Genomic DNA, 11132 nt, shown 5'->3' with positions numbered 1-11132 from the left:
GACAGTTAGGAGCTGATTGGTTGGAGCATCATTTAAGATTAGTAACATATTGCTCATTATTAAAGGGGCCCTTAATTTACACTTCTACCCTTTGAATTCCTGCATCCTCCTAGTTCTAAGTGCAGTCTTGACTACTCTCGTGAAACAGCCGGAAGGGTCACCTAAATCGGGTGGCGTTCCCTGCTGTCCAGAAGAGTTTGCAAGTCTCCCGCTGCCGGTCGCTCACAGCCGCACACTTACTGAGTGAAGGGAGAGGTCTATGTGGGCGATAACGCAATTTGCACTGAATTGCTTCATCTCTGCGTCACAAAGCCTGTAATCATGGCAGGCGGCGAGTGGGGCACAATGATGCAATCACATCATCATTGCAAATGGCTTCCCACTTTGCCGCAACATGACCCTCACTGAGCTATTTTGGGCCCTCTGAAATAAAATTGTTACAGAATTATTTGTTTATTTTTTAAAATATGTGACCCAGCACTAATTAGGAGCCGCCTTAGCATATTAATGGTTGAAGCCAACATTGATTTGTTCATGGTGGCCAACGACTCTCCAGGGTCCAGTCAGCTTTGGCTGTTCTTCATAGATCAGTCTACCCGTTCCTTATCCCCTTCTAGTCATTCATCATCTTAGCTGCCATCCCCTACTGCAGCCCCATCATCCTGCCCCATGGACAAAGCTAACTGCGGCTACATCTTCACCATATCCAGCAGATTCACTTACACACAGGCAAGCAGGGCTGGATTGGCCATCTGGCACTTCTGGCAAATGCCAAAAGGGCCAATGGCCTCAGGGCCGGCTCGAGGAGGGCGGTAGTGCCCCTGCCCTCCACCCCATGCTGCCGGATACATGATATTAGTTCAGGGGGAGGGAAGGGGTGGCAGCAGTGATGGGCCGATGCGCTCTGCTCGGCCAGGAAGAGAAGGGGGTGTGCAGCGAGGTCAGGCCCCCCGTGAATCACGGCACACCCACTTGAAACTTAAACATGCCCCCTGTGAGAGTGCCCACAACGCGCACATGGCGGACTGCCAGGGGTGATCTACAGCCCCAGTATGTCCCTGTAGACCAGGCAGAAGATGGCGGACCCCAGCCCCAGAAATTCCAATAGGGAAATTTGCATGGCTGGCCAGAACTCACAGCGTGATCCCGGGTTCCCTGTCCGCGGCTCTCCTGGCTCAAACAGCACCGTACTGGAGACACTAAGAGGATCACACTGGCCCAGGGATACTTACACACCATAACACTGACCAGAGGCCACTCTCTCTCTGTCATGGTCAGTCACACACTGTCACATTGACTATGGGCCACTCACACATTGTCACACTGACCAGAGGCCACTTTCACACTGACAGGGCCTGTCACATACTGGAGCTGGGAATACAGTAGATGGTGCTGGGGCAGAGGAGATGGTGCTGGGGCAGAGGAGATGGCACTAAGGCACAGGAAATTTTGCAGGATACACAGGAGAATGCTCTGGGGACACAGGACCTGGCACTGGAGAAGATGGAGATGGAGTTAGGGAACAGAAGATGAAGCTGGTGAGAGGAGATTGCGCTGGGACACAGTAAATGGAGCTGGGAACACAAGAGATGAAGTTGGAGAGAAGAGATCCCACTGGGGACACAGTAGAAGGTGCTTGAGAGACACAGGGGCATGGCACTGTAGAGACACACAGGGATGGTGCTGGAGAAACACATGAGATGGTGTTTGAGACACAGGGATTGTGCATGAGACACAGGGGGATGTCACTGTATAAGCACAGAGAAATGGTGCTGGAGACACAGGGTGGTGGTGATGGAGACAAAGGGGGATGATGTTGGAGAGACACAGGGGGGTGCTGGAGAGACATGGGGATGGCGCTGGAGACACATAGGAGGATTGCACTGGAAAGACAAGGGGGATGGTGCTAGAGACAGTGGGATGGTGCTGGAGAGACACAGAGGGATGGTGCTGGAGACATACAGTGAATGGTGCTGGAGACAGAAGGGATGGTTCTGGACAGACACAGGATGGTGCTTGAGTGATACAGGGATGGTGCTACAGAAACACAGGGGGATGGTTCTGGAGACACACAGGAGACAGATGCTGGACAGACATAGGGAGATGGTGCTGGATACACAGAAAATGGTGCTGGAGAGACACATGGGGTGGTGCTGGAGAGACACAGGAGTTTAGTACTAGAGACACACAGGGGGATGGTGCTGGAGACACACAGGAGACAGATGCTGGACAGACGAAAGGGAGATGGTGCTGAAGACACAGAAAATGGTGCTGGGGAGACACATGGTGGTGGTGCTGGAGACAAAGGGGATGGTGCTGGAGAGACACAGGAGGTGCTGGACAGACACAGGGGATGTGACTCTGGATAAATACAGGGGGATGGTGCTATAGACACCCAGGAGGAAGATGCTGGAGAGACAGGGGTTGGTGCTGAAGACATACAGTGAATGGTGCTGGAGACAGAAGAGATGGTTCTGAACAGACACAGGGGATGGTGCTTGAGTGACACAGGGGGATGGTGCTTCAGAAACAGGGTGATGATGCTGTAGACACACAGGAGACAGATGCTGTACAGACATAGGGAGATGTTTCTGGAGACACAGGGAATGGTGCTAGAGAGACACATATGGGGTGGTGCTGGAGAGATACAGGAGATTGGTGCTGGAGAGACACAGGGAGAAGGTGCTGGAGACACAGGGGATGGTGATGTAGAGACATAGAGGGATGGTCCTGGGGAGGCACAGGGGAATGTTGCTGGAGACACACAGGGGTAGTTGGTACTGGAATGATACAGGGGATGGTCCTGGAGAAACACAGGGGGGTGGTTCTGAAGAGAAAAAGGGGGATGGTCTTGGAGAGACCCATGGGATGGTGCTGGAGACACACAGGAGGAAGATGCTGGAGAGACACAGGGAGATGGTTCTGGAGACAAAGGGCATGATGCTGGAGAGACACATGAGATTGGTACTGGCGAGACACAGGGTGATGGTGCTGAAGACACACAGGGGAATGGTGCTGGAGACACACAAGGGGTGGTACTGCAGAGTCACAGGGGATGGTCCTGGAGAGACATAGGAGGATGGTCCTGGAGACACACAGGGAGATGGTGCTGGAGACACACAGGGAGATGGTGCTGGAGACACACAAGAGACTGGTACTGGAGAGACACAGGGGGATGGTGCTGGAGAGACACAGGGGGTGGTACTGGAGAGACACGGGGATGGCACTGGAGATATACAGAGAGATGTTGGTGGAAAGATACGGAAGGGGGGCAAAGACACACAGGAGAGTGGTCATAAATCTAGGAGCAAATAAAACTTTAATTACTGTTTCTTGTTTCATATTTGCTGTATGTGTTGTCAGAGCATTTCATGCAGGTTCATTCACATTGTTAAATTGTTAAACACTAACAACTCTCAACAGCTTCTCTCCTGCTCAGCGGATTGCAAGAGGAGAAGGTGGAAATGACCAGAGGAACTTGGCACCAATTTATTATAAATCCTCTCAATGGTGCACAATTTTTTACCTCTGTTGGCTGAACCAAACCTGAATCAGGACATCACCATTCTCTGAGCTGTTTTATGATTGGTCAGGAGGGTATATAAAGGCATGGCGACAGGGTGGTACTAAGGGTACACCTGTCCCGGGCCCAAAGGTTCAGGGGGCCCCCTGGTTCAGAGGTGCACAGAGATAATCAAATTATCAAGTGGCCACAGGCTAAGATACCTCCCTTCCCCTGTCACCTGTTCTGGTCTGGTCCATGTGTGTTGCGATGTCATTATGCGTGATGCTGCACCGTTCTGTTCTGTACTTGCCTGCATCCCTGCTATCTCAGTCACGGTCCACCTAGGAAGAGCAGGGACATGCAGCCTGATGACGAGCGTGAAACCCCAGCGCAGTGCGTACTGCGTGACTTCAAGCAGCAACAAGCTGCAGCACTATCTGCTCCTTCATGAGGCAGCGACCGCAGCCCTGACACTGACCTCAGCTTCCTGCACCAGAGGCGGCAACCACAGCCCTGACACTGACCTCAGCATCCTGCACCAGAGGCGGCCACCGCAGCCCTGACACTGACCTCAGCATCCTGCACCAGAGGAGGCCACCACAGCCCTGACACTGACCTCAGCGTCCTGCACCAGAGGAGGCCACCGAAGCCCCGACACTGACCTCAGCATCCTGCACCAGAGGAGGCCACCGCAGCCCCGACACTGACCTCAGCATCCTGCACCAGAGGAGGCCACCGCAGCCCTGACACTGACCTCAGCATCCTGCACCAAAATCGTTCTACTGAAGCGTTGAAGTAAAACTCAGAGGTTTTCGAGGACCCAGCTTTAATGTGTATTTCTGTGGAGTGCTGCCACCACACTGTGTGCTATATATATATATATATATATATACACACACACACACACACACACACACACACATTGTAACAGGCCTGGATTAGGGGTCCCTCTCCTGGGGTAGATGGACTCCCTCTTCACACACACAGCAGCTGAGAAAATAGTACACCAGTCTGGGGTCTTGTACTAGCTGGTCGATACCAATCTTTATTGTGCAACATAAAAGGAAAACAAAACATAAAAGTAAATCCTAGCCCATCTGGGCGCTAACTAGACAAGAAGTTCCCTCTCTAAAGAAATAGTGGGGCTTACTGCCTCCACCATCAACACGAATGTATGCACAAGACTTACAGGTAGATTTCACCAAGTGTCTCTGACCCAGCCAGCCAGCCTGCTTGCTCTCCCCTTGTATGAGACACTAGCTTACAATCACACACAGCCTATATCAGCCAGCTCCAGGTGCAGACCCTAATGAGCCTGCTAACAGGCCAAGAAGGCCAAAACCTGGAGTGGCCTGTGGATGGAGCCCTCCCTCTCCTCACATCCACATCCCCAGGTCCCAAACCGGCTTTCCAAAAAGCCGAGACTCAAATCTGCTTCACTGCAGACTTTTCTCCTGGGGTTTTTTAGAACACATAGGTCAAAAACCTAGGACAAATGTATCTACCACTGACCACTTTACCAGTGTTCCTATCACATATCCCCCCCTTTGTTTCGACCTGTGGGGCGGAACAACTGAAGCCCCCAAGCAATGAACGCGTGACAACTCGTCTGCATTGGCCAGCTGGCTTCCTGGCCTGTGTTCTACCAAAAATCTAAAGGTTTGTAGCGCCAAGAACCATCTTGTTATTCTCGCGTTACTGTCCTTGTTTTCTGACATCCACTTCAGAGGGGCATGGTCAGTGATCAGGTTGAACTTTCTTCCCACCAAATAGTACCTGAGAGTCTCTAACGCCCATTTTATGGCCAAAGCTTCCTTCTCCACTGTGGCATAGTTTCTCTCATGTATATTCAATTTCCTGCTTAGGTAAAAAATAGGGTGTTCTTCACCCTCTTTGCTTTGGGACAGGACCGCTCCGATGCCTACACCGGACGCATCGGTTTGTACCAACTCTTTGTCAAAATCAGGGGTCACCAGAACTGGTTGGGTACATAACGCTATTTTTAATTCTTGGAAAGCTTTCTCCGCTTCAGGACCCCATTCAACCATGATTTTTGTTTGCCCCTTGGTAAGGTCAGTAAGTGGGACCGCAATGGTGGCAAAACTGGGTATGAACCTCCTATAGTATCCAGTGATTCCTAAGAAGGCTCTCACCTACTTCTTATTCAGGGGTCGTGGCCAGTTCTGTATTGTCTCAATCTTATTGAGCTGTGGCTTTATCAAACCTTTGCCAATGGTGTACCCCAGATATTTTACTTCCTCCATCCCGAGACAACACTTTTTCGGGTTGGCTGTCAAACCTGCCTTAAAGATGGAGTCTAACACTGCTTGTACCCTAGGTAAGTGAGACTGCCAATCAGGACTATGTATGACCACATCATCCAGATAAGCTGCAGCATATCGTCTAAGGAGTCTTAGAATCCTATCCATCATTCTTTGAAAGGTATTAGGCGCCCCATGTAGCCCAAAGGGTAACATCTTGTAATGAAACAACCCTTCTGGTGCAGAAAAGGCAGTTTTTTCTTTGGCGTTTTCGGTTAATGGCACTTGCACTGTCCCCAGCCTTTCAATTAGTTCATCCACCCTTGGCATTGGGTAGGCATCGAATTTTGAAACACTGTTCAGCTTTCGGAAGTCATTACAAAAACGCGCACTCCCATCGGGCTTTGGAATCAGCACAATGGGATTTGACCACTCGCTATGTGATTCTTCAATTACCCCCAATTCTAACATTTTTTAATTTCCTTTGACACAGACTCTCTTTGGGCTTCGGGTAACCTATATGGCTTTAGGTTAACTTTAACCCCCGAGACAGTGACTATGAAATGTTTGATGACCGTGGTTTTTCCTGGTAGGTCAGAAAACAGTACCCTATTTCTGATCAAAAATTCCTTGACCTCCTGCTGTTGACTGGTTGACAGGGATTTTGCCACTGTCACTTCGGGTACCACGGGACCTGGGTTTACTGGAGGGGCTTGGAGGGCTGACAGTGCTGCTCTATCCTTCCAGGGTTTTATCAGGTTCACATGATATATCTGTTCTGGTTTTCTTTTCCCTGGCTGGTAAACTTTATAATTGACCTGTCCCACTTTTTCTAAGATCTCAAAGGGCCCTCGCCACTTAGCCAACAGTTTACTTTTTACTGTGGGAACCAACACTAACACTCTGTCCTCAGGAGCAGAGTTTCTTAACTGTGCATTGTGGTTATATACCCTCTGCTGTGCTAGTTGGGCCTGTTCCAAGTGCTCCTTAACTAGTGGCACCACAGCCTCAATTCTTTCTTGCATAAAGGAAACATGTACAATCACTGTTTTATAAGGACTGGACTGCCCTTCCCACGTCTCCTTGGCAAAGTCTAGTAACCCTCTTGGATGTCTCTTGGAAGTTGAAAGGTGAAAACCCGGTGGAGGATTGGGGAACCTCTCTTATGGCCAACAGCAGATAAGGCAACAAATAATCCCAATCTTTACCATCTTTGTCGACTACTTTCCTTAACATATGTTTTAAGGTCTTGTTAAACCTCTTGACCAAACCATCGGTTTGGGGGTGATAAACTGAGGTCTTTAACCTGTTAATCTTAAACTGGCAGCAGAACTCCTTCATAACTTTTGACATGAACGGGGTACCCTGCTCAGTTAGTATCTCTTTAGGTATTCCCAACCTGCTAAAAACATGGACCGGGTCTCTAGCAATGGACTTCGTAGATGTATTGCATAGCGGTATTGCTTCCGGGTATCTGGTAGCGTAGTCCAGATTACCAGAATATATTGCTGTCCCCGGGCAGACTTCAACAAGGGTCCCACCAAGTCCATAGCTATTCTTTCAAATGATACCTCTATAATTGGTAGTGGGATTAGAGGACTTTTGAAATGTGGTCTGGGAGCATGATCCTGGCATTCAGGGCAGGAGGCGCAAAAGTCAGATACCTCTTTATGGACACCGGGCCAAAAAAAACCTCTGCATGATTCGCTCAGTGGTTTTCTCTACCCCTAGGTGGCCTGCCGTTATATGACCATGGGCCAGATCGAACACAGCTCTCCTGTAAGCTTTGGGGACTATTAATTGTTCCACAATCTCCTCCCCTTTCTTAATCATCTGATTCAACAGATCCTGACTTATTACCATGTGGGGATACGTCAAGGGACTATCGGGATCTACGGTTTTACCATTAACCACTTTGACATTCTCCCTGGCTTTCACCAGAGTAGGGTCATTTAACTGCTCTACGGCAAAGACCTCTCTTCTGACCTCTAAATCAGGCAGACGATCAACGGGCTCTACAACACTTGGCGAGCCACCATCATGCTCCGCATTCTCTAGTTCGCCAATCAGACTAGAAAATGGGAACATCTCTGACTCTGTCACTAGATCAGTAAAAATTTCAGATGAGGATGGGTGATTTACCTCCATGCAAAACCGGCTTTCCCACAACTTCCAGAAGTGAGCAAAGTCTCTTCCCAATATCACATCATACATTAAGCCCTGAACCAAACCCACAGAGACTACCGCGGAACCACATGGCGTCTCGATGTTCACTTTGGCAGTAATATAATACAGAGTATCCCCATGTATGCAGGTCACACCAACACTTTTTCCCTTATGCTTCAAAGGGGTCACCAGCTCAGTTCTCAAAAGTGTAACCAGGCTACCCAAGTCTAACAGAGCCTCTACTCGGTTGCCGTCCACAGTGAGTACACACGTGTTTATCTGTCTCAGCCTGCGGGTCAGCAGTACAGGCTGGCTGTCCAAAGAAAGACCCCCTGCGGTTGACAGAAGCAGTATCACACAACAATTAGCTGCTATATGGCCGAAGCCACCACATTGAGTCACATTAATGTCTAGTCTTTTGCGGAGTAGGAATCTTCCTGGCCTGGCAGGCCTGTCTTCAGGTTCCCCACCCTCAGTCTTAGGCACATTCCACCGCCCAGCACCCTTCTCCCCAGGAACAGTCTTACCATTGTTGATGGGAGTTCGCCGGTCCGCCATTGGGGCTCTGTGGGGCAGACTCATCAGCCGCCACGTACCTCTCCATCAGTTCAACTAACTGGTCTGCGGACTTAGGGTCGGCATGGCTGACCCACTTGCACATGGATGCAGGTAGGGATCGCAGATACCAGCCCATCATGACTCGTTCGACGATTTGTGGTCCTGTCAGCGTCTCGGGCTGTAGCCACTTGGTGGACAGATGGACGAGGTCATGCATCTGTGAGCGTGGAGGTCTGTCCAACTCCCAGCGGTGGGCTCATTGGGCACGAACAAAGGTGGTGACTCCCAAGCGAGTTAGGATCTCCCGTTTCAATTTCACATAGTCCTTAGCATCGGCCAGGCATAAATCGTAATAGGCCTTTTGTGGCTACCCAGAAAGGAAAGGTGCCACCAGACTTGCCCACTGCTCCTTGGTCCAACTCTCCCTTTCGGCTGTTCTCTCAAATGCGGTGAGATATGCCTCCACATCATCGCCCAAAGTCATCTTTTGTAGGAAGTGACTGGCTCATATGGAGAGAATGGTGGTGGGAGGACCAGTAGTAGCATCTCCAGGCTGGGCGACCAGGTGCTGTACCACCTCCTTAATAGCCTGGCGGGTTTCCTCGAGGGTGACTTGTTGCTGCCTCTGGGCTGCCTCCAAGGCCATCAGTTGTACATTGGTAGCTTCCTGCTGAGCCCGGATAGCTTCCTGCTGAACTTTATTAGTCTCCTGCTGAGCTGCCGTAGCCTGAAGCAGGGCTTTTACAACGTTCTCCATTTTACCTCCAGGTGTTGGTTGGAAGCTGATCCTTGCCTCTCTGAGCATTGGCTGATGCCACCTTCAGGGATTCAATAATCACATGTCTGTCCCTTTAAATTTTAAAAGGCAATTTTTTCCTTGCTGCACTTTTCAGTGTGTGCTTGCCCACATTCTCCACCAATTGTAACATGACCGGATTAGGGATCCCTCTCCTGGGGTAGATGGACTCCCTCTTCACACACACAGCAGCTGGGAAAATAGTACACCAGTCTGGGGTACTAGCTGGTCGGTACCAGTCTTTATTGTGCAACATAAAAGGAAAACAAAACATAAAAGTAAACGCTAGCCCGTCTGGGCGCTAACTAGACAAGAGGTTCCATCTCTAAAGAAATAGTGGGTCCTACTGCCTCCACCATCAACACAAGCGTATGCACAAGACTTACAGGTAGTTTCCACCAAGTGTCTCAGAGCCAGCCAGTCTGCTTGCTCTCCCAAGTATGAGACACTCAGCTTACACTCACACACAGCCTATATCAGCCAGCTCCAGGTGCAGACCCTAATGAGCCTGCTAATAGGCCAAGAAGGCCAAAACCCGGAGTGGCCTGTGGATGGAGCCCTCCCTCTCCTCACATCCACACCCCCAGGTCCCAAACTGGCTTTTCAAAAAACCGATACTCAAATCTGCTTCACTGCAGAAATACACACACACACACACACACATAGGCCCCCACAGTAATAAATACACACACACAAGCCCCCACAGTAATAAATACACACACACATAGGCCCCCACAGTAATAAATACACACACACACACATAGGCACCCACACTAATAAATACACACACACACACACACACACACACACACACATAGGCCCCCACACTAATAAATACACACACACACACACACATAGGCCCCCACAGTAATAAATACACACACACACACACACACACACACACACACACACACACACACACACACACACACACACACACACACACACACACACACAGGCCCCCACACTAATAAATACACACACACACACACACATAGGCCCCCACAGTAATAAATACACACACAAGCCCCCACAGTAATAAATACACACACACATAGGCCCCCACAGTAATAAATACACACACACACATAGGCCCCCACACTAATAAATACACACACACACACACACACACACACACACACACACACACACACACACACACACACACACACACACACACACAGGCCCCCACACTAATAAATACACACACACACACACATAGGCCCCCACAGTAATAAATACACACACACACACACACACACACACACACACACACACACACACACACACACACACACACACACACACACACACACATAGGCCCCCACAGTAATAAATACACACACACACACACATAGGCCCCCACAGTAATAAATACACACACACAAGCCCCCACAGTAATAAATACACACACACATAGGCCCCCACAGTAATAAATACACACACACAGTGATCAGCGTGTCTGTAGTCAGCATGTTGTCAGCGTGTCTGTAGTCAGCATGTTGTCAGCGTGTCTGTGATCAGCGTGTGGTCAGCGTGTCTGCGGTCAGCGTGTCTGCGGTCAGCGTGTCTGCGGTCAGCGTGTTTGTACAGATATAAGTACCCTGATAGCGCTGATTGAAGATAAACCTAATTAAAATGGGGATACATAAATAGGAAATCCCTGGGTATAAAATAATGTCACTTTATTCATATTTATACCTTTGCTTGATCCAAAACGCGTTGCAGAAAGGTGACTATCGGAGGACCAGGAGGGACACGATTTGGGAACCCAGCCACGTTGTTGGAACTTACACATTATCTGCGGTGGTGCCGAGTCATTAAGGCCCGGGACCCTTTGCATATT

The sequence above is a fragment of the Taudactylus pleione genome, unplaced genomic scaffold (assembly GCF_031769625.1).
Source record: "Taudactylus pleione unplaced genomic scaffold, aTauple2 ptg000460l, whole genome shotgun sequence".
Classification (NCBI taxonomy): domain Eukaryota; kingdom Metazoa; phylum Chordata; class Amphibia; order Anura; family Myobatrachidae; genus Taudactylus; species Taudactylus pleione.
This window is presented reverse-complemented; position numbering follows the sequence as displayed.